General features: G+C 37.9%; 1 long non-coding RNA gene across 2 annotated transcripts in view; it reads right to left on the bottom strand.

The window, feature by feature from the left end:
• The window catches only part of LOC107152672, a 114768-nt gene that overhangs the window by 88471 nt on the left and 2881 nt on the right, over positions 1-23416 (bottom strand). For both annotated transcript variants that reach the window (XR_007350065.1, XR_007350042.1), the window contains exon 2: positions 12679-12919. This is a non-coding gene — a long non-coding RNA (uncharacterized LOC107152672). The remainder of the gene's footprint in view (positions 1-12678; positions 12920-23416) is intronic.

Here is a 23416-nt window from a genome sequence, read left to right as displayed (position 1 = left end):
AGGGGACCCAAACAAAGCAAAGGAAATGGGCATCTTCCCCTGTCTCCAACCTGAAGGAATTGTCCTAAGAGAATTACCTATGTTTCTGTGATCCACACAGCACAAAGGCCCACACCAACAGATGAATCATGGGTCTATATCAGACTGGTCTACACCAGCCTTCTGGGAACATTCTGAGTACCTGAATCTTCTCTAATCCTGAACTGTTCCTTCAGAGCAGCACCAGGCAATCTGGAAACAAGGAGAAATCTATTCACCTTGGTACTTCCCCAGTTTTCCTAACTTGAACTTGATTCTGTATCTACTTCTTTAACAGGTTCTTGTAGAGTGTTTACTATGTTCTAGACACTATTCTGAGTACTTTAGGGAACTGACCCATCTAATCACCAAAATACCCTATCAACTGCATGCCTTCCTTTCCACATACACACACACACATCCACACAGTATCACTCACACATACATAAACCCACACTTGCCCCTCTATATGTCTACCTCTTTATGCTTTTTATGTGATCAAGCATTAGGCCCTTATTTATTTCTTCATTTCATCTCAATCTGGATTATTGGCTCCAAACAGGCAAGAACTCTATGTTGACGCTCATCCAAATGCTGTGACTTCCAGGAACTTCCACATTTGTTTCCTCCCTGGCAAATTATTGAAGAGAATGCCACTTGCTAATGTTGTTGTTTCCTCTCAGGAGCAAATCCTTCAGACTTCCTGAGAATAAAATAGCTTGCTTCCTGTGTTAGCTAAGATTTTCAGAGAAGAAGAGCCAACAGGACCCACCGTCTGTAAACTGGAGAACCAAGAAAGCCAGTGCTGCAATTCAGTCCAAGTTCAGAGGCCTGAGAACTGAAGCATGCTGATGGAGATTAAGTCCATGGGCCTCAGACCATCAGTGCTCTCTTACTACTGGAATAGATGCTCAGTAACATCTCTAAATCTGATCAGATTTGAAAGCCAATTCCAGAAACCCCAGAAGCAATTCAGAGAACTCATCCTTAATATTCTGTTCCTTCTGAATTTGTGTCAGTTCTCTAACAGAAGCTTTGGCTATATCTATATATCTATTGTGCTTCCATTTGAGGATATTTATTATGAGTTCCCATAATTATGGAGGCTGGTGTATGTCCTGGTTTGAGTCTGAAAGCCTGAGAACTAAGAGTATTGATATCTAAGGACAGGAAGAGATGGATGTTCCATCTCAAAAAGAAAAGTAAAATGGTTTCTCAAAAAGAAACTATTCCTTTGTTTGTTCTATTCAGGCCGTCATTGGATTGGATTATGCCTACCCACATTGTAGAGTACCATCTGCTTTATTCAGTTTGTAAATTCAACTTCTAATCTCTTCTGGGAGTGCCCACATAGGCACACCCAGAAACAATGTTTTATCATCTTTCTGGGCATCCTGTGGCCCAGTTAAGTGGACATATAAAATGAGCTATCACACTGACCCTTCTCAGACATGGGATTTCGGGTGTGTATACCATTACCATTGCTACAAGTCCTGCTATTTCTATGTGGCTGCTTAACTCAGGCATCTCAGCACCACTGAGGATACTTGTAAAGACATTATCTTTCTGTCAAATTGCAGGACTCTGGGCACAAGAGCTATGACCACAACAATTTTCTCCCACACCCAGGTCTGGCCTTGCCACATTCAGCCCTACTGGGGCTGTGAAGTCCCTTATGGAGTGATTAGAGTGACACTCTGAGCAATTAGGGGCTTGACAAATACTTTTTCATCGTGCTAAAACTGAAGATCAGAGGAACAAAACAATCCCTGAAACAAAGAGACACGTTGTGAGTAAATTCACCTTTCAGAATGGGTCATTTGGCCACCAGACCCCTCTGTGCCCAGCATGGAGGACAGCAACATGGTGAGGACTGGGACCACGGCTCCAAGTTCTGTAGCACCAAATACCTCCACTGCACAGAGGAACAATAAAATTCTAAATTTAATAACTAAATTGGAAAAATATTAACCAACATAAAGGATTAGGAACTCACAAACTGGCATATGCAAAACCCCCATAGATTTCAAACTCAATAGCAAGTGTTTATTCAAAAACACTAATTAACAAGCAAAATGCAGGTTCATGAAACAGAGCTCTTAAGAAAGCAAGGAAAGATGGAGAGATGGGGGGGTGGGAAGCCAGACAATTTTCTTAGTGAGAATGATGAGAGAATTGCTTGCTCAAGGGCAAATTTTATGGAAAATCATGATCCAGTGCTAACGGAGAGAGAAACCTTTCCAAAGAGTTAATGGAGCAGTTAGAGAAATTCAGGTTCAGTAAATCATGAGGACTGGGAGTATTGATCTGAACATTCTGGTAGATGAAAATATGGAGCTGAGCTGCTGACCCAACTATATAATAGAACAGCTCTTCAGAAGTGGCTGGGGATTTTAGTTGCTGAGTTGATGCTGGAGTCTTGCCCATGGAGCTCTCCATCCTAAGTTGGTTCTCTTAAGAAATTCTGCACACTCCATCCTGAAGGTGAGGAGGCTTTCACACTCATATAACTCCCACAACTGCACCCTTATCTCCCTAGTGATTCCTGAATCCATAACATATAGCCCAAACTCTCATCTGATCTGAGGCAGGGGGTTGGGTGTCTCCAGGAATGTCTCCTCAGGTATTCAGATGACTCACAATCAGAATTAATTAGACACTCGACATCCTCAATGCCCTCACCATTAGAGCCAATGGTGGGGGGGGAGCAAGCAAACCATGTAGTTATCCAAATTGTTTTCCCTGTCCTCCAGCCTCAAAAACATGGAGATAACTGTGATTTCTCCCACTTTCCAATAATGTTATCATTTGACTTCCAAGTATTCAGCTTTTGATTCAGTTTACCCATCTGGAGAATACCAATAACAAAGGGTTGATAAGAAAATTGTATGTAAAGTGCTCAGAGTGACATCTGGCTCACAGTTACACAAAAGCCACCATTCTAACCAACAATGGCAACACTGAAACAGTTCTTTCCTTTTTCCTCTGTATAGACTCCATCAGCCTCACCAGCCTCATCAGGCTGCTCTCATGATGAAGTCTCCACCTAGACCCTAGAATGATCCCATTAAGTATGAGTTACCTGCCGAACTCACAATATGAGTAGAGAATAGGATAGTGCCCTGAGAAGAGAAATGAGATTTGGCTTGGACATCCCACCAAGCACCATTCAGGCCAGGGGCTTCCCTTCAAGGAAAGCTATCCAAACTGTGTTGTCTTTGGAGTGTGGAGACCCAGAGCATGGACCCTGCCCATAGTTAAAGGCAGTCCCATCAGCTGGTTAGCGGGCTGAGATGCTCTGGAACGGTACTTCAGAGCCATTTTTCATAGTTTTATAAAGATGTCTGGACAATTGTATGTAAGATAAGTAGGAACTTGTATGCATTAAAAATTAATAGAAATTTGTATGAATAATGAATTCATGGTGGTGTATAAAATGATGATACATTACCTCCAGGTTAGACAATGCACCCCTGAAGTGGTACGGGTTATGTGACATTACCATCTTTTTGCTGGTGGTCTGAGGAGAACAGATACAAAGGAGAAAGCAAATAAAATCTAGGCTGAGTGAAGGACATTCAGCTGGACAAGCTGCTTATGCTTATAAAGCAATGTATGTAAGGATCTATCCCTATCCCTTCATTCTCATAGATGTGTCACACAGCCCCGAGCCTCTGAACCTAAATTGCAAGCAATACAAATTCTTTGCACTGACCCAGCCTCTCAGGGCTGAGAGACCACTTATGATGCCCCAAAGCGTGTGTGGGTCAGCCATTATGGAGCCAGGCCAGACAGGAATGTATTTTCAGGAATTGCATTGATCTGTCCTGGTCACAGAGGGTCAAGAAGGAAAGAACCCAGAATAAAGCAGTGTTTACCAAACTCCAAACTCTGTCCCACCCACGTCCTTCTCATCCAGACTGCTTTGGGACATCCAAAGAAAAACTGTCATCTATGTCCATCTATAGCCTCATGAGGTTATTTCCAAAGACCATGGTAGTTTCCCATGTTTTCCCTCTCATCTTGCCAGTATCTAATTTCTTGGTTATTTCACACTAACACAGACTAACACACACACACAGACTAACACACACACACACACACACACACACACATACACACTAACTCCCATACACACTACTCTCTCTCTCTCTCTCTCTCTCTCTCACACACACACACACACACACACACACACACACCACTGACGTATTTTGGCTTGCAAAATTTTAGATAATAATGTTGGCTCAACAGGAGAAACCAACAACAAAACAGAATATTTCCTGGCAAATTAAAGACAGGCAGAGCCTGGTAACACATTTCCAAAGTGTGCTTCCCCACACAGCTTCTTTAATGCAATTCTTTTTTGCCCTAAAGGAAATTCATGATAATGAAATCTGTACTTGAAAATCAAGCCTTCCTAAGTAGAGAGACCTTGGGACTGTTTGTTCTCTGTAGTGTAGCTGTGTGTGGCATGACCCTGTTCCTGAGTACGCTTGTCAGAGAAAGTGTTTGGGAAGAGGGGGATGCTGCTATGTATGCGATCTGAGCCCACTTTCAAAGCTGATCCCAAGGGGTAAAATAAGATAGGGATCTAATTTGAGGAGACACTAAAATCTTCTACCCTGTTTTATCTAACAGAATTCCGGTGCTTGTTTTTCATTATAAAGATCTGGGTAATAACTTTCTTTAGTGCTTAAATTTTTTTCCTGGGGATTGCTAGTGGAAAGTCAAATATGCTGATTTACAAACAGAGGTTTCTAAAGTACTATTTTTAGAACAATGCTGTACCAGATTTATAAGGGGGGGGAGAAACTACAGTCACTTTTGAGCAAAGTAGCATTTCACTGCATAATAATGAAGTACTAATTGCTCTTTGTCATCACTTTTTATGCAAATTGCCCTGGAGCATTTGCCCAATATGCATTTTACATTTTAACAAAGAAAGTGGAATCTTGACAAACAAGAATCGTATACCCAAGCAAAAATAAAAATATCAGCTATAAAATAAACTGCTTAAGGTGCAGTCTCAAAGGATATAAATTTTTCGATTGTATCATTCCCATTATTAGATCTATTTGACCAATAAGATTCCTTTGAATTTAAAATAATGGTTTATGCGTCAAGCAAAAAATAAGTTTGTATGCAAAATCTGCATATTTTACTCATCCTACAATTTACTGTGGAAGTTTGATGTGAAAATTATGTTCCCAGCAGAATTTAAATAGACCAGGTCAAAATGCAGATTGTCAAGGAATCAAATTGTGTCAAAGCATTTATCACAGGCACAAGTCTATCTTAGAGTTTTCTCTTCTCCTAATGCGTTTCAGTTTTCATAGAGACAGTCATCAGCATTATCAAAAGATAAAAAAAGAAATGTAATTTGCATATCATAAATAAGTACAGGCTTGAGATATACCTCGAGAGTGTGTGTTCAAATGCTGGTCTTCTGACTATCACTGGTCACTATCATACCTGGCACCAGACAAATAGAAGAGAAGAAAGAATTGTGACTTTAACATTTTTAGAGACCTTTAGAAAGAAAGGTAAAATTCAAATCCGGTCTTCCAGATTATTGTGAAGATATATTTGTCAAGATAAAAAGATAGAACATATTTTATTTAACAGTCTGTTAGCTTGATCTATACTATTTAAATATTTAAACATACAGTATTTGGGCTGCCATTTGCACTCTCATCCTAGGGCCCACAAAAGTTAGGGGCAGGACTACTTCTTAAAACCACTACACATTTCCAACTCCCAAGCTTCAATGAAATCCATACATTCTCATTCTAAAAAAAGAATGAAATTTAAAGGCAGCTGACTTCAAAGGCCATCACCTATGCTTTTCAGTAAATCTGCACTTCGCAAATAGAAAAATACAGTAACAGGTACTATTTAAGAAAAAGAATAGAAGATCTTCTCAAATGCACCAAAATGAACTGTTGCTTCATATGAATGACCATTGTGGAGTGTTATTTCCAAAGTAGGATAATTCCTTGGAGGAGTAATCATTACACTGCGAAGCTGTTTAGTTCCAGACTTTAAAGTCATTTACAGCCTTTAAGTAATTACTCTACAGCCCCTTCTTCTAGGATGGAGCTTTTACAAGCTCCCAGCCCCAGATCCAGAAGAGTATTTGCCTAAGGTCATTGAATCAGTCAGGGGCAAGTGGAACTGTGGAATCGTCACTCATGGGCCCAGACTGCCTCCATTAGACAGCTTGAGTATGAGATGAAATACTGGTAAACATGAGCTTCTGTGCCCAGGAAATGCACTGTGAAGGGCGTAATGAATTACTTATGCTGTGTAGTGTATGTATAAATCATATTAAAGCATGCTGAATAGTACATTATCATGCTTCTATTTTGCATTACAAAAGTAACTAATGTAAGCTGCAAAGTGTACTTTTAATCCATTATTCATTTCTAAAAGTAGTCAGACCACTATTCAAGTACCATAAAAGGCTACCAGTATAAGCAAATCTGCTTTTCAATTTATGAAGATGAAACAGCAAGATTTTTAAACCAATTTTAAATTAGTCAAGTTGTATTTATCAAAACTCACATTAAATTTATGCATTTTTTGTTCCCATGGAGGAATTATGACAAACTTAAACTTCTTCCCTCAAAGCAATTATAATTTTCAAGTCCACAATCAATATGATTCCTCTCATTATATGTGATTAGCTGATATTGTTTGTTTTTCTTAACTTTTAGTTTTTACATTGGGTCAAAAATCTACTTTTCATTTCCTCTCCTGTTTAGGTTCAGCTATATACAATCTGGTGCATAAGCAAGAAGTTGGAACTTGTTTATCTGCCCAGAGCATCCTATCAACAGTGACCCATAAAAAGGCTTCTCTAGTCATCCTGCAAAAGACAGAGTCACAAAAGAAGATTGTTACATATTGATTTAAAAAAAAAAAAAACATAAGCAGGGCTGGAGTTGTGGCTCAGTGGTAGAGTACTCGCCTAGCATGGGTGAGGCACTGAGTTCCATCTTCAGCACCACATAAAAATAAATCAATAAAAATAAAGGCATTGTGTCCACCTATAACTAAAAAAAAATTTTTTTAAAGCAACACAAGCACAAAATACAGATAGCAAATCAAGAAAATGTTTGCAACCCATATTGCAAAAGCCAAATTTCTTAGTGCTTATAGAAATCTAGATATCAAGAAAAGCCTAAACACTAACAAAAACTGAATGAAGAATGTGAACAGAAAATTCACAGTAAAAGAAAATACAAATAAACCTAAAAATATATGCAACCTTACTCATATAAAGAGAAATTCAAATGAAAATGGCATAGTGATATTGTTGCTCACCTATTACATTGGCAGCAAAAATTCCCAAAGTTTGATAAAATAATTGTTGGCAGAGCTATGGGAAAATAACCACCCACATGTGTTGTGGGGCTGCAAATTAGAATAAATATTATGGATGGCAGAGGACAATCCCTATCAAGGTTATTTGCTTTCATCCAGTAATTCCACATCTGGGAATTTATTCTCCAGATGGATAGATGCACACATTTATGAAATGAGATATGCACAAAGTTATTTATTGCAGTATTATTTGTAATTGCAAAAGTTTGAAAGCTACCCAAGTGTCTATTATTAAGCATAAAGTTTCATCTTATCTGTCAATTGACTAGGCTATAGGATACCCAGATATATGGTCAAACATTTTTCTGGGTTTTGGGGATGGCATTAATAAAGCAGGTTGCCCTCCCCAGTATGGGTGAGTCTCATCCAATCAGTTGAAGGCCTGAATATAACAAAAAGGCAAAGTAAGAATTTCTCCTGCCTGATGGCCTTCGAACTGGAGCATCAATTTTTACTGTCCTCTGATTTCATTAGCTCTTCCTGGGTTTCAAGCTTGCTGTCCTCTAGATTAGAAGTATCATCAGCTCACTTTTGTCCCCAGCTTACAGACTTGCTCTTCCTTACAATAAATTTCTTTCTGTGCATATTTTTCTCTGGAGAAGTCTGACTAATACAATAGGGAATACATTGAATAAATTATAATACACATTTTAGGAATAGTATTAAGCTATAAAAAATGAGGAATCCCTGCCTATTGATAGGGAAAGATATCTAGGACATACTAAGAGAATAATAATAAAGGTATGGAACAGGATATATTTTATGATAGATTTGCATAAAAGATGAGGGGAGTAAAGGATGTACATTTGTAATTGCTTACATGTGCATTAAGAAACAGTAAAAAGAAACCCAAAAATATAAAAATAAAACTATTCTACTGAGAAGCAAAGTGAACCAGAACAATATTTCTACATGAACACTTTGTCAGTCCTTTTGAGTTTTTAATTATATGAATATATTATTTATTCAAAATATTTAAATGAAAAATAAATGGTGGTATTTATCATATTATCCTAATTTATTTATTTTGTACCACGCATCATTATCTGATGCTTTCTTGTTTAATTATGTGCTTATTTGGCCCTCTCTTTCAAGAGGGATCAGCAAATCACTGACCCATGGGCTAAATCTAACATGCTTATTATTTTATAAATGAAGCTATAAGAAGATGATTCATAGTGGGATAGGGAGAGGGAGCATGAGAGGAATAGAAAAACTCTAGATAGGGCAGAAGGGTTGGAGGGGAAGGGAGGGGTCATGGGGTTAGAAATGATAGTGGAATGTGATAGTCATTATTATCCAAAGTACGTGTATGAAGACACAAACTGGCATGAATATACTTTGTATACAACCAGAGATATGAAAAAATGTGCTCTATATGAGTAATAAGAATTGTAATGTATTCCACTGTCATATATAAATATAAATAAATAAATAAACACCGCCATGTCCCCTCATTTACATATTTCTAAGGCTGCTTTTGTGTAATAGCACCCAAGCTGAGTAGTTGTTTCTTAGAACCCCTACAAAGCCTAAAAATCTTACTCTCTGGCCTTAAAAAAAAAAAAAAAACAATAAAAAACTTTGCACATACTGGCTCAAGAATGTGAGCTCCTTTCTAATAAAATGTAAGAGCAGAAAGCTTATTTGGTCTCCACTCAAGAAGAGTGTCTAGTATATATTAGATACTCAAGAAATACTTTCACAAATTGAGTTGTGCAGGAAACAAACCCCAAGGTGGAGACAGGTGGGCAGAGGGTCAGCAGGGAGTGTTCCTAGGACATCACTTGAGAAGGGGAGAGGAGCAGGCTTGGGCAGAGCGAGAAGTAAAGCTCCGGGTAGACTCCATGGAATACTTTGCCTGATTGACAGAGGGTTCTGAAGATGGTAAGAACTTGGAGCTAAGGGAGTTGAGAGGACTGGGCTTTTAGAGTCCCAGTTGGATCTGTCATTGGACGTGGGCCAACCTGGGAAGGAGGTGATCTTGAGAGAAGAAGCTTTCTTTAGACAAATCTACTCCTGAAGCAGTGATGCCAGCTGAGGGCCTTCTGTAAGATTGCCTTTCCTAACAACTCTGCCAGCAGCACTTCCAACAGCTGGGGGTAATAATTCCTTAAGTCCTGGGGGGAAAGGGGTGTAACATATCATGCTTCATAAGTGTGAACTGAATAAACAACCATATGAGTGTTTGTATGCATCTGCTCCAATGATAATGCCAGCTCTTTGGGAAGTATCATTCCAAATGTGATTATGTTTTTTTCTTATCGTGATTTTATCCTCATAATCTTTCTTTGGACTTTTCTGTATATGTCTGAGTTTGTGTCCTCTCAGAGGCAGACTCTGAGATAATAACTGGAGCTCAAGTCATTTTGTTTTTTAGATTCAGGAAAAGCATTTTATTTTATTTTATTTTATTTTATTTTATTTTATTTTATTTTATTTTATTGGTTGTTCAAAACATTACAAAGCTCTTGACATATCATATTTCATACATTAGATTCAAGTGGGTTATGAACTCCCATTTTTACCCCGTATACAGATTGCAGAATCACATCGGTTACACATCCACATTTTTACATAATGCCATATTAGTAACTGTTGTATTCTGCTGCCTTTCCTAACTTCTACTATCCCCCCTCCCCTCCCCTCCCATCTTCTCTCTCTACCCCATCTACTGTAATTCATTTCTCTCCTTGTTCTTTTCCCATTCCCCTCACAACCTCTTATATGTAATTTTGTGTAACAATGAGGGTCTCCTTCCATTTCCATGCAATTTCCCTTCTCTCTCCCTTTCCCTCCCACCTCATGTCTCTGTTTAATGTTAATCTTTTCCTCCTGCTCTTCCTCCCTGCTCTGTTCTTAGTTGCTCTCATTATATCAAAGAAGACATTTGGCATTTGTTTTTTAGGGATTGGCTAGCTTCACTTAGCATAATCTGCTCTAATGCCATCCATTTCCCTGCAAATTCCATGATTTTGTCATTTTTTAGTGCAGAGTAATACTCCATTGTGTATAAATGCCACATTTTTTTTATCCATTCATCTATTGAAGGGCATCTGGGTTGGTTCCATAGTCTAGCTATTGTGAATTGTGCTGCTATGAACATCGATGTGGCAGTATCCCTGTAGTACGCTCTTTTAAGGTCTTCAGGGAATAGTCCGAGAAGGGCAATAGCTGGGTCAAATGGTGGTTCCATTCCCAGCTTTCCCAGGAATCTCCATACTGCTTTCCAAATTGGCGGCACCAATTTGCAGTCCCACCAGCAATGTACAAGAGTACCCTTTTCCCCACATCCTCGCCAGCACTTGTTGTTGTTTGACTTCATAATGGCTGCCAATCTTACTGGAGTGAGATGGTATCTTAGGGTGGTTTTGATTTGCATTTCTCTGACTGCTTCAAGTCATTTTTGTGAGACACAGAGAACAAACATAGGGAAGGCGGAACAGTCAGTCCCACTGGCCATGGACAATACAGAATCATGTTATTCAAAGTGGGGTTCAGGGAATAGTCCCATCCAGGAACTGTCTTTGACTGCCACTGAGTTTATAACTACTGTTGTGATCAATTGCACCCTATTTTGGTCCTTGGCTTCTGATCAGAAGTAAGCAGATAATTTCCCCCCACAAACTCCAAATCATCATTACCTCCCTTTAACTTTAGATTGAAAAGTTATGCTGGTATTTAAATGCTCCAGAGTAATTTGGAGCAAATACTGCCTTTCCTTTGTTCCTTTCCCTAACAATAAAACCAAACTACCAGCTTAGACATTATCAAGTGGAAAGTGTAAGTTTGCCTTTCCTAACAACTCTGCTCTAAGAATGGTTAGTTTCACCTTCCCTCACTCTCCTATCAAGCATCACTATGCATTGCCATCAATACCAGGAAGGCAGAGAGAGAAATGAAATTGTCACCTTGAGGGCTGAGAGCATGGCTCAGTGGTAGACTGCTTAGCACCACAAAACCAAAGTCATCTACAGCATTTTTCACCCATGTGGGAGATTGCAACCACATAACCATATCTTTCCAATCTGAGGATAGTGATTTTCCACAATTTTTTTTCGGAGAGGGTGAAATACTTCCCATCTCAAACGTAAGTTCTAGCCTTTGAAGCTAAAGAATCTATATTTCTCATTTTAAAACAATGGTTCCTATGGGAACAAAGTATCATTTTCTCTTAGCAACCACTGCAGCTTTTACAGCATTGATAAACTTGGTTTCAACACAAAATTACTTTCAGTAAGAGCTTATTGTTACTGTAAAACCAAGCTTACTGTAGTATAAATTAAAAAAAAAAAAAAGCGTCCTGCCAGGATTGGTGGTACATGCTTATTATCTCAGTGCATTGAGGGGCTGAGGTAGGAGGATTGCAAATTTGAAGTCATCCTTGGTAGCTTTGTAAGACCCTGTCTCAAAATAAAAAGATAAGGGCTGGGAATATAGGCCCGTGGTAAAGTACCCTTGGGTTCAATCACCAATACCAAATAAATAAATAAATAAATAAATCCTAAGAAATTACAAAATTGCATATAAATTATATCTATGTAAAAATAAAATATGAACAAAACAGAGATTTCAAAGAAACATCAAAATAGTAACTTACTTGCTTCATGTCTATATTTTCTAAATTTTTGTTTGTGTATTTTAAAAGTGCAAAAAAGATAAAGACACTATATAGTTGGGGTTTAAATTATAGGTGGTGGATGAGAGTATCATCTAGAGCAGTGAAAGCTAAGCTGGGCATCGGAGCACCTTCTTCTAGCTCTGGCTTTATGATGATGCTACTGAGTGGCAGGTCCCAAATTACTTATCCATTGGTCTCAGCCTCTTTCTGTGAAAAATGATATCTAAGTTTCTTTTGAACTCTAGAATTCAATGATGCTTACCATTTTACTTCTCCATAATAATTTATATATGGAATTTAAACACCATGTTGAAGCAATTCTCAGATTTTATTGAGTGAGCATAAAAATCACTAGAGGAGCTTTTCAAAAACGGACACCTGCGATGCAACCTTATAGATTTCTCCATCAGTAGTGTAGACTGTTACCCAGACATTTGTATTTTCAATCTGAGTCCCTAGAAGCTTCTAACGTAGCCACATTTGAGATCTACTATAATGCCACATTTTCTGTACAAGTCTAGAAATCTTAAGAGTTGTCTCATAAAAGAAACTATTTGGCATAACTTGAGACTTCCTTGAGATCATGCAACATTAAGTGGTACAATTGGGGCAGATTTTGTCCTAAAATATTTAACTCAGGCTCATCTACTCACCCCATTCACCTTGTTAAGTTAATCTTCAATCTGGGCTTCATCAGTATTTTTTCGCATCTTTGAAACGTCACTCTGTACCATCTGTACCATCCTGGGTGACTCATCTGTGAAACACAGCAGACTCCCTTCACGTGCTGAGCCTGATTCGGCAGCGTGCACGCTTTTCCACAGAAGCAACAGAAGCGATGCTTGTATTAGTGTGTGCGACAGCAGCAGATCTTTGGTGATGCGAAAGCAAACCCTAAAACATGGAGATAAAAATATGACAAGTTTGTAAATTATCATGTGTCTAATACTTCAGAAAAGTCCATACCCCACGTGTTGACAGTCAAAAAACAAAAACCGACAGGCTTTAGTTGGAACCTTTTCTCTCCAATGAATATGAACCCCATACCGGTGAGTAAAAGGGCAAAGTCCTTACAGAAATGTTGCTTCTCAAAGATAAGCAAATTTTAAAATTTCAGAACAGAAGCGTCTTTACTGGATATGCACAACAAAGAGACTGTTTTAGTTTAATAGCCAGTAGAAAGCAGTTCAATGATTGTAGGATGCTGTTTCCATATGGACTGTTAGTGGGAGAGGTATCTATATCTTGGTGCTTTCATTGCTCAACTAAGGTCTCTTTAAACATATCATGAGTTTAAGAAAACTATAGGTAATCATTAAGATTAGAGTGGAAATCAATGAAATTAAGATAATGAAAACAATACACAGATCAATGCAACAAAGAGTTGGTTCTTGAAAAGATAAATAAGATTGACAAAACTTTAGCCAAAATATCCAAAACAAAGAATGAGAAGATCCAAATTAACGAGATCAGAGGTGGAAAAAGAGATATCACCACAGACCCTTCTGAAATCCAGAGGATTATCAGAACCTATTTTGAAAATGTATACTCCAATAAACTGGAAAATTTGGAAGACATTGACAAATTTCTAGACACACGTGACCTGCCCACAATGAATCTGGAAGATATAGAAAACCTAAACAGACCAATATCAAGTAATGAAATTGAAACAGCAATTAAAAGTCATCCAAAAAAGAAAAGCCCAAGACCTGATGGTTTCTCAGATGAGTTCTAGCAGAACTTTACAGAAGAACTGACACCAGTTTTTCTTAAATTATTTCATGAAATTGAAAGAGAAGAAACTCTCCCAAATACATTTTATGAAGCCAGCGTAATCCTAATACAAAAAAAAAAAAAGACACATCAAGGGAAAAAAAAAAGCTACAGACCAATATCCCTGATGAACATAGATGCAAAAATCTTTAATAAATAATAGCAAACCACATTCAAAAATACATCAAAAAAATAATAGACCATGATCAAGTGGGTTTGATTCCAGGGATGCAAGGTTGGTTAAACACATGCTAATCAATAAATGTAATTCACCATTTAAACAGAATTAAGGACAAAAAACACATGATCATTTCCATAGATGCAGAAAAATCTTTGATATAATTCACACCCATTCATGTTAAAAATGCTTGAGAATTAGGGATTGAAGGAATTTACCACACATTGTAAAGATCATTTATGACAAGCTCAAAGCCAACATCACACTTAATGGAGAAAAACTAAAAGCATTTTTCCTAAAAGCATGAAGAAGACAAGGCTGTTCACTCTCACCACTCCTACTCAATATAGTCCTCAAAAACGTTAGCCAGAGATAGGGAGGAAGAGCATGAGAAGAAGACTACCACTAAATAGGGAAGAGAGGTGGGAGGGAAAAAGAGGGAGAAGGGGAGTTACACAGAAGATGGAAGGAGAACCTCATTGTTATACAGAATACATATATGATGTTGTAATGAGAAAAAAATGTGTCACATTACATTGGATAGAGAGAAAGGATGGGAGAGGAGGGGAGGAGTAGGGAGGATAGGAAGGGCAGCAGAATAGAATAGACAATATGATTGATGTATGTACATTCCATGTATGTATTATATATCAAAATGCATTCTACTGAATCAAAGTGTGAAATATGATATATCAAGAACTATGTAATGTTTTGAACAACCAACAATAAAAATTTTTAAAAAAGAACTAAGCAAAGTAAAAAAAATGCATTCTACTGTCATGTATGACTAAAAAAATAAATAAATAAAAATTTAAAAAAAGAAAAAAAAAAACGTTAGCCGGAGAGATAAGGCAAGATAAAGAAGTCAAAGGGATACAAATAGGAAAAGAAGAAGTCAAACTATCTCTATTTGCTGACAATATGATCCTATATCTAGAAAACCCAAAACTCTACCAGAAGACTTCTAGAGCTTATAAATGAGGTTAGTAAAGTAGCAGGATACAAGATCAACACCCATAAAGCAATAGCTTTCCCATACTCCAATAATGATTCAGCCAGGGAAAAAATCAGGAAAACCATCCCATTTACAATAACCTCAAAAGAATTAAATACTTTGGAATTAATCTAACACAGGAGGTAAAGGAGAAAATTATAGAATATGGAAGAAAGTAATTGAAGAAAACCTTAGAAGATGGAAAGACATCCCTTGTTCTTGGATAGGCAGAATCAATGTTGTGAAAATGGTCATACTACTAAAAGCAATATACAGATTCAATGCAATCCCCAACTAAATACCAAAGACATTCTTCACAGAATTAGAAAAAACAATTCCTAAATTCCTTTGGAAGAATAAGAGACTTAGAATAGCCAAAGCAATACTAAGCAAGAAAATCAAAGCAGGAAGCATCAATACCTGAGCCTGAGCCTATAGGAGCCTCCAATACCTGATCTGAAAGAAACACAAATAGCCAACAAATATATGAAAAATTTTAAACATCTCTAGCAATTAGAGAAATGCAAGTCAAAAGTATACTAAGATTTTATCTCACTCCAGTCAGAATGCAATGACCAAGAAAATGAATATCAATAAATGATGGTAACATTGTGGGAAAAAATGGGACACTTTACATGGTTGGTGGGACAGCAGATTAGTCTACTCTGGAAAGAAGTAAGGATATTCCTCATGAAGTAGGGATGAAACCATCATACGACCCAACTATCCCATTTCTTGTTGTTTTTCCCAAAAGGTTGGCATTTCAGAGTGACAATAGTTACCTCCATGTTTATAGCAGCATAATTTATAGTAGTTAAATTATGGAGTCAAGCCATACCTCCAGCAATAGATTGGTGGATTAAGAAATTGTGATATATATATATATATATATATATATATATATATATATATATATATATATATATACACACACACACACACACACAATCTACTCAATCCTGAAAAAGGATAAAATTATGGCAGTTTATTGCCATTAAATGGATGAAAATGAAGAATATCATGCTAAGTGAAATAAGCCAAATTAAGAAAATCAAAGGTCCAGTGTTTGCTCTCATATGCAGAAACTAGAGTAAAATTAAGGAAAAAACATATAGTATAACATAAAGAACAAATCAAACATAAACTAATACATGAGCAAAAGGAAGTCTAGTAAAGGAAGGAGAATGGGAGAGGAGGGAAGATGGGAGGAAAAAGGGAGGATCATGAACTCAACTTCCATTCATGTATGAGTTTGTCAGGATGAATCCAACTACTATGTGTAACTATAAAGCTCTAATTTAAAAAAAAAAAAAAGAACAAAAAAAGGAAAACTATGAATTAAAAAAAAACAGACTACATAAAACATGAAGTAGGACATAAACACATTTCAGTTGTGTTCTTACCTTTACAAAGTTTATTTACATAAACTTTGAAAATAAATATTTCATTCAGAAATTAAAATATCATTGGATCTACTGGTTCCATTTCTTGATCTGAGTGCTGGTTATATGGGTGTGTCCACTTTGAGAAACTCCCTTGAGCTATGTACACTTAGGATTCGTGCATTTTACAATAAGTATGCTGTATCTCAGAAAAAAGTTTACCTAAAACTTCATTGGATTTATAATACAGTAGGCATACAACTTTTCACGAATGCAGAGCTATTCTGTCTTTTGCAAATGGCATGGTACAAAACCAACTAAGGAAGGAAAAATGGAACAGGACAGGTCTCTGAAATATAATGAATGAGAATATATAAAATAAGAAGGAAGAACCCAGAATATAAAGTGTAACTCAGTGTACATAAGATGATGTGGACATCTAATGTTGCCATTCTTAGGGTAATGTCAGTGCTATTATTATTAGTTTCCTTTATTTTAAAAAAAAGATCAATTATATATATATATATATATATATATATATATATAGCCAGTATATGTGTATGTATATGTGTATTTGTACATATATGTACACATATATATGTATATGCACACATATGTGTGTATATAATCTGTGTGTGTGTGTGTGTGTGTGTGTATACTCAGTGCCATGAAGCAGTATAATTTTTCCCACAAGACTGGACCTCCATTTCAAAGGAAGTGGTATGACATCCTAGAAGTCAGGAGTCAAATATTGAATCTGCCCCTTATTAGCACTATGTCATTGGGCATACCAATCTATCTAAGTCCTAATTTATTGGAAGATAATAAAACATCTTGTGGGATTATTGTAAACATTAGGCAAATAATACTTTTGAAGTACTAGTTCAATATATAGATCTAATAATAGTAACTATTATTGTTGTTCCTGGCTCACGATGTGAAAAATTTGAAGAAAATATTGTGTTTCCATTTGGAATTACATAAATTTATTTTTATCATTATTATTGTTATTATTATTATTAATACTGTGTATATATATATATGTGTGTGTGTGTGTGTGTGTGTGTAATGCTGGGGATGGAACACAAGGGCCTCAGGCACACTAGGCAAATGCTCTATCAGTGAGCTATGTTCCCATTCTCTTTTTATTTTATTTTAAGGGAGTGTCTCACTAAGTTGCCAGGCTGGCCAAGGCTCTTCCTCACACCCCTGAGTATCTAGGATTACAAGCGTGCACCACTGCTCACAGCTCAGAATTACTCAAATTTGTCCTAATGGAAAATTGAATGTTTGGGTCAAAAATTATTTGATTTTTTTCCATGGCAGCACTAAATAAAAACATTTTTAGGACCAACAAATTATTTCTTCATGCTGAAAGAGAGTAATTTGTTATTTCTCCCTTCTAAATTTTTACTAAAACATGGAACATGTAGCTAAAAGGCTTCTAGGTGGGTACTATTGATGTGTAAGTTCTTCGTAGTTAATATAAACCCTGGATTTACATTTCAATTTCCTTTACACCAGTTGCCTGAGTAGAATTTATCACCCTTGTCCTGATACACTCAGGAGGAGGGACAAGGTGAAAAGAATAGCCACACTTGTCAGATTATCTAAATGTGAAAATGTTTTTGAGCAAGGACTAGCTTTAGTTTTTCTACCCAAATCAAAATATGATATTGATAATGATGATGGTGTTATGTTTAGACAGGAATTGGATCTAGATTTTACTTGGGTATACTTTTCTAAATACCTAGGTATATAGAGGGGCTTTCCCTATAAATTACCCCTGAAGTAATCACTATATCTATGAAAAATCTGTGTTAATATAAACAGAAATCTGTTAACATAAAAACCCTTTAACATAACATGGAACCCAGTTGAAACCCACAAGCAAGGTCAGAGGTGGAGTGACACTTCTCTCATTTGTCCTATTGTTTAATAGTTGAGGTGGCAAACTAGAACCAAATTTACAAGGGGTAAACATGCCATGTCAAGTTCCTCAGATTAAACTCATGTCTTGTTTTTAATTTCATTTCCTTTTTTATTTAAAAAAAGAACTTGTTGTTCACTTTTCTAAATTACGCTAAAATGTAAGTTATATATCCTACTACAGCCTCTCTGCCTAGTTGCTCACTGGATATAACACAAATGTACCATTAAAAATAGCACAGGCACAGCAGCCCAGCCCAGCCCCCAGAACTGGCTGAGGAGGACCCCAAAGAAGAAAAATCAGGGTCAGGAAATCTCCTGCCCAGTGCTGCATGAAAAATCAAGATGTTTATCCTTAAGTCCATTTTGAGTATTAGAAAAGTATGGCAGTCTTTATTTTAAAGAGGAAATTATTGGGAAAATAGAACTAATCTTTGATTCTAGCAAAAATTCATTGCTAATGACTTTCTGGTTTCTAACCTCGACTGTATTGTGGATAGTCTGTCATTCCCAGCAAGCTTTTGTGCCTCTGCCTCACCATCATGACAGAGGAATCATACAAGCATGCTTTATCTTCTACGACCTGGAACACTTGTGTGAACTGAATGGTGGAAAATAAAACTACAAGCTTTGAATTTATTAGGGAAAAAAATCAATATTTTAAGAAAGCTCCAGATGAGTCCTTTTGTCAAGTAAGGAATTCTGTAGAACATATTTGTAAAAATAAATTCAATCTTTAAAATTCTTTGGAACACATTTTTAAAAGGGAAGTCTGGTGACTTTTTATGGCCTTGGGTTGAGGCCAGGAGAGGTTTCTGGATATCCACCTTGTTCCTGCTCAGCTCTTCGAAATGCTAAGGTGGGAGGGTATGTAACCAAGGAGTAGTCTTTTCTTGCAGGATGATTCTTCAGGTATTAAAAGTGCTCTGTGGAGAACTAGGGGAGTGAAGAGCAGAAGCCTAAGCTGGAATGAGAGAGTTTAGAAATGGTAGAGAGCTGATGTGGTTAGGAAACCAACAGATTGAGTGTGATTGAAATGTGATGAACTAAAGTTGAGAGAGAGGCAAGGGCCAAGTTCTGCAAGGCCCTAGAGACCATCATATGAGGCTGGAATCTTAGTCCAACCTCGGGGGTGCGGGCTGCAGGGAGTTGAGCAGAAGAGTGAACAATATTGTTTCCACTTAAAATCTCCTACTATCTCAGGACAGATTGGAGGTAGCAAGAGTGGAGACACAGGCTGTCCAGAGGCCATTGCAGTTGGAGTTATCCAGACAAGAGGGTCAGCATAGACATGATATGAACTAAGGTGAAGAAAGCAGACATGGAAGGGAGTAGGGGACAGAGTCAAAATAAAATTTGAAGGTAGACTTGCCATATATGGCTGTAAGATGGAATCTCGGAAAGGCAGGGAGGGAGTAAACAACCATGACTCCTAGGTTTCTAGATGACTGAAAGCCATTTGCTTTCCCTTATTTCGCTACAGTCTTTTGGATAGAATCTCAGTGTTCAACTCGACTGCAGTTCTCTCTCTCCAGCTCTGTCCTCCCCTTCCCCGAGCTCTAATGTGTATTTCAAATTGCCTACTACACATCAAATGAAATATCCCTTTTCTCTTCTTGCTCAGTTCCCAAACTGGAGAGCTTAGTTATTTTGCTTGGGTTTTTTGTTTGATTTTTTGATTTAACAATCCTTTCTTTTTGTTGCTCCCCAATGTCAAATCATTTCCCTAGAACTTTCTCTTTTCTTTTCTCTTGGCCTCATCTCCATTTAAAACCCCCACCCCACCTCAGACACATGAGCAGTCTCCTATGTTGTTCCCTCTCTCAATCGATCCTGCACTCTACTTCCAGATTGATCTCCCAAAAGTGAAAATCCCAGTCATTTCATACCTGTACTCAAAAATTTATGAATATTTCCCCATAGATGAAGAAATTAGGTGCAAATATTTATATGTCTGGCATTCAAGACTTCTTGCCGCAGAAACACTGGCACACTTTAAGAGCACTATCCACAGAAGAGGCATGACATTGTGAACATTGGGAAGAACAGGTGGAAAGGCATGGGTGTTGGAATTAGATATGAGCAGACTGGATATGGACCTGGACCAAGACTACATTAAGAGCTACTCCTACTCAAGAATTCCCTTCACAAACAATATTATCTATGTCAGAAATAGACCCATTCCAGCTCAGGAAAAGTGCCTGTAGGAAGCTGTAGAGGACATTGGTTGTTTTTGACTGCCCAGCACCCCTCTTTCCTTCAAGATGGGAATGTGCCAGTCATGGTATTTTGTTTTGTTTTGTTTTTATTTTTTTACTTGTAAATGGACACAATACCTTTATTTCGCTTATTTATTTTTATGTGGTGCTGAGGATCAAACCCAGTGCCTCACATGTGCTAGGCAAGTGCTTTACCACTGAGCTATAACCACAGCCCCACTCATGGTTTTTTATCACCTCTTCCCTAATAGTGTGTCCACAGAATTGGCACCTAATCAGCAGGACCAAGCAAATACTCTCCAGTGGGTTAATGTACAGACCCTGAAAAGAAAGTGGTGTTGCTTTTCCCCAGAGCTTTGGAGCAGCGAGGACCATGTGAGCCTGCACCTGCTGGTGACCCCCTTTCCCTGTAAACAGCAAGCACCTGCTTGAGAATGAGACCAATGGAAAGGAAAACAGAGCTGAGGGAGTCAGAGCCCCCTGAATGTTGCTGTAACAGGAGCCAAATAGATATTATAAGAATGGTGGCATGAGAGAAAATTGAAAAACATTCCTACCCACCATCCTTACCACTGTGAATCAATGTCTCATTTCACCTATACCTGTCCTGTGTTCTCGAGATGCTCTTTGTCCAGTGCCATCCACACATCTCTGTGCCTCTGCTCAAGCCAGACTTGAGCCGACAGTGGTTTCCTCCAACCTCCCACCTTGAAGTAGGGTATGGAGTCGTCCGGGTTTCTTATTGCCCATCCCAAGTATCCCGGCTAACTTAGAGTCTTGGGAAGCACATGTGGCTACCTCACTGCCTCTACTTTGTCAGTCATCAAATTGCCACATTCCTGGTATTTCCCAATGGCTTGCTTCAACCCTAAATAGAACAGATTATTGGTAAGGCATATTGAGCCTTCCTCAAGAAAAATGGCAGTAACGGACCACAGAGTTAAATATCAAGTATATCCTCCTTAATATGAGATCAAAATCAGGAGCATTGTATCATACACATATACCACCCCACAAAACTTTCATAAAATTTTGAATTAGTAAGGTTTGACATTTTTTTTTACAATAGAATGATAAAGCATGTCTATTCACTAAAGAACAGTAATTGCTTTGAGTTACTCATAATTTTAAATGCACTGATAATAATATTGACATGATTTTATTGCATCTTGTTTTTACCTTGGTGGCCAGATGCTTTCCATGCTATCCTCTTTGGATGAGCACAGGATGCCTTTGGATGAGCACTGACTCTCTCAGGCCATTATCATTACTGTTTTAGAATGCTAAATGTGACACTAGTGGCCTAGTGGCATTAATGCCCCTTTCAAAAGTGCCCAGTTTTCTCCTTGGAAGTAATTTCAGCAGCAAGAGGCTACAACGGAATAAATTTTGATAAGCAATTAGCACATATCAAATCAAGGCATATTATTCAAGGTTTTAAACTGCTACTAGAGATATAGCAAGGGTTACCCATTAAAATGCATCTGTGAAAAACTTCTGCAATTATTATGGAAGTAGTGGGTAATATTCAAATGGAGACAACTCAACCATTTAAATAAGTGTATTTTTAATACAAAATGTCACTGTTCTACAGACCCGGTTTTCCTATTAACATGTTGGAGATAATGTTAATGAGATTTAGTGAGTGTTTTAAGAGCAGTTGAAGTCTTATTGTGAAAGGCAGCAGAAAAACACACAGCAGCATCTGAAGCTGTGAATCATTATTTATCTGTGTGAAATCGGACGATGCTTAAATCTGGACATGAATTGTCCAAGCAATAAAAGTACAGACTTTGATGACAAAACAAGTTGTCTCCAAACACTCCTCTGTTCTACATTATTTTTCATACTTTGAGATGAAAAAATAAAATAAAATAAAACACACCAGGGGAGAGCATTTAAATCGGGGGGAAGGGGCTTCCAGGTTGATATTTCAGTAGACAGCTCCTTTTTGAAGGATGAATGCATTGGAGATATCAGTCACAGTGTTTATCCACCAACAGCCCCTCTGAAGGAAAAGAAGAGGACTCTATCCACAGCCAGCTGATTCAGAAGGCAGCTATCATTCTCAGGACAGCCCTTCCTCTCTTGGCCCCCTCCAACATGGAGCAGTTGATTGGACCTAGAGTGGGCCGCACCCATCCAAGGCAGCCAATCCCTGTCTTGCTAGCCCATACACTCGGTCACCAGATTTCTTCTCTCGCAAGGAACTGAAGCTGAAAAGATGTGTGTAGAACTGCCATAAAGAACGATCAGAGCCTTAGAAAGGGCTGCATTCTCTAGCACCTATAGTCCCAGGTACTCGGGAGGCCAAGGGTTAACAGTTTGGATCTTAAATGTTCCCCAAAAAGCTCATGTGTTGAAGCCTTTTCCCCCAATGTAACAATATTCTGTGATGAGATTTGGGGAGATGATTGGATCATGAGGGCTCTAACCTCATCAATGGATTAATCCACTGATTCCTAGTTTAACAGGCTATTGGGAGGTAGGACCTGGTTGGAGAAAGAAAGGTATATTGTCCCCGAAAGCTGCCCCTTACTGCCATGAGGTGAGCCGCTTTCCTCCAACATGCCCTTCTGTCATGGTGTACTTCCTTATACAGCTCCAGAAATAATGGAGCCAAGTGACCATAAACAGAAACCTCTGAAACCATAAGCTGACAAATCTTTTCTTCTTTTAAGTTGTTTTTCTCCCATATTTTGTCATTGTGACGGAAAGCTGATTAACACACTGAAGTGGAGGATTCTTTGAGCTCAGGAGTTTGAGGGCAGCCTTGACAACATAAATTCCATCTTAAAAGAAAAAAGGGGCAAACAAATGCCTAATGTTTTCTTTGATGTAAGGAGGCTGATTCATAGTGGGATAGGGAGGGGGAGCATGGGAGGAATAGAGGAACTCTAGATAGGGCAGAGGGGT

This window comes from Marmota marmota, unplaced genomic scaffold (genome assembly GCF_001458135.2).
Source record: "Marmota marmota marmota unplaced genomic scaffold, marMar, whole genome shotgun sequence".
NCBI classification, from domain to species: Eukaryota; Metazoa; Chordata; class Mammalia; order Rodentia; family Sciuridae; genus Marmota; species Marmota marmota.
The sequence above is the reverse complement of the archived record's forward strand: the minus strand, read 5'-3'. Positions and strand labels throughout refer to the sequence as shown.